Consider the following 2,500-nt stretch of genomic DNA (forward strand, 5'->3'; position numbering starts at 1 on the left):
TATCAAGGTAATGAATAAATTAAGTCATGTATAAATCCCTTGCTTATTCCATACAGCTGGACTATACATGTATCTTCCCTCTCGCGTATTCACTCATGCCTCGGAAAGCACATGCACACTGTCTTTCGTAAATACACATAAACACAAACACTAGTGATTGTGATACTGATAATGATAGTGCTAACATTGGTGATAATAATGATAATAATGTTGATGATTATGATAACAGTAATGGTAATGATGATAATAATGATAATATTGATAATAATGATAATAGCAATGGTAATAATGACAATAATGTTAATAATAGTAGGGATGATAAAAATGATGATGATAATGATAATGATAATTATAACAATAATACTAATATTAACCATAATAATAATGCTTATGATAATAATGATAATAATAATAATAATAATGATAATAATAATAGTAGTAGTAATAATAATAATAATGATAATAATGATAATTATGATAATAATGATCATAATGATAACAACAATAATAAAATGATAATGATAATAATGATAATGATGATGATAATGATAATAATGATGATGATGGTGATGATAATGATAATGATGATAATGATAATGATGATGATGATGATGATGATGATGAGGATGAGGATGATGATGATGATGATGATGATGATGATGATGATGATGATGATGATGATAATAATGATAGTTATAATATTCATAAGAATGACAATGAGGATTATAATGATAACAATAATGATAATAATAATAGTAACAATAATAATAATAATGAAGATGATGATGATAATGAGAATGATAATAATAATGATGATAATAACAATAATAATAATAATAATAATAATAATAATAATAATAATAATAATAATAATAATAATAATAATAATAATAATAATAATAATAATAATAATGATAATAATAATAATAATAATAATAATAATAATGATGATAATAATGATAATAATAATAATAATAATAATAATAATAATGATAATGGTAATAATGATAATGATAATGATAATGATAATAATGATAATAATAATGATAATAATAATGATAATGATAACAATTGTAATAATGATAGAAATAATAAGGATAATAATAATAATGACAGTAACAACAACAACAACAGCAATAATAGAATTAAGATAATGATAATAATGGTGGTAATGAGAATAAAAAATAGTGGTAATGATAGCAATATCAATAATAATCATGATAATGATAATGATAATAATTATATTGATGATGGTTCTAATGCTGATAATAATGATAATGATGAAATAATTACAATGACGATAATAGTGACAAAAATAAGACTACCATCAATGATAGTAATGAAAACGTTTTTCACATAATTGAAATGATAATACAGATCATAATAATAAGAGTAATAATGATATTGATAATGGTGATAATGATGATGATAATCATAATGATAATAATAACAATAATGATAACAATTATGATAATAATGATAATTACGATAATGATATCTATGATAAAAGTGATAATAATAATACTGGTTATAGTAATGGTAATAATATTGGTACATATAATAATGATCATACTATTTACTACTACTACCAATGATATTACCAACGTCACTGATAATGATTATAATAACAATAACAATGATAATGATTATAATAACAATAATAATGATCATGATGATAACAAAAATGCTATAAAACAAATATATTTCAGACTTGAGTTGAAGAACCACCTGACGTCAGAAACCTTTAGTTCGTTACCCGTAGACTTGTTGCCTAAAATATTGTTTACATTCTCCTGCGTCGCAATACATATAGCTTTCATTATTTTCCTTTTTGGCTCATCCAATCTTCCAAGGGTCCTTCTGGCAGACGTCCATCTTCATCTATGTGCAGCAGCAGGCTTTAGGAGTTCCCTTGTAGCGTTTGCTAAATAAAACACGTACCCAGGCTCATTAGATGGTATAAATAACTCACTGCCAACACCCGATTGGTACGTTCGGGATCGAGAGTATGGTGTAAGAGGGAATGCGGTGTCAGAAGAATGATGGAAAGGAGCGACAACAGTGTAGGTACGTGTGTGTGTGAAGTGTAGTTGTGTAAATGAGCCCAAGGGAGGGTAGGCGTGGTTAGAACCCCGAAGAGAGGCGGGTACAGATGATTCATCGATACTACAGGGTTTTTGATTGTTTGCTCTTTAAGATTTGAAACTAATATGCATGAAGATCTTCAGCCTTCATTTTTACAAAAAGTCAGGGACTTATCCAAAAAAATATATGATAAAATTATCTATTTATGTCTTAAAAGCAAAAATATAATAGAACACAAAACAAAACACGAACACAGTAAAATAAGCAAACTAAAACACAAGACAAAACATATAAAACGCAATGAAAACAAACACACACACACACACACACACAAAATAGAGAAACGCATTTTCTCACGTATATAGAATTTGACCATTCATCTCTAGATCGCCGAGACCACCATCCCTGAGCACCA

This window comes from Penaeus vannamei, chromosome 2 (genome assembly GCF_042767895.1).
Source record: "Penaeus vannamei isolate JL-2024 chromosome 2, ASM4276789v1, whole genome shotgun sequence".
Lineage (NCBI taxonomy): Eukaryota > Metazoa > Arthropoda > Malacostraca > Decapoda > Penaeidae > Penaeus > Penaeus vannamei.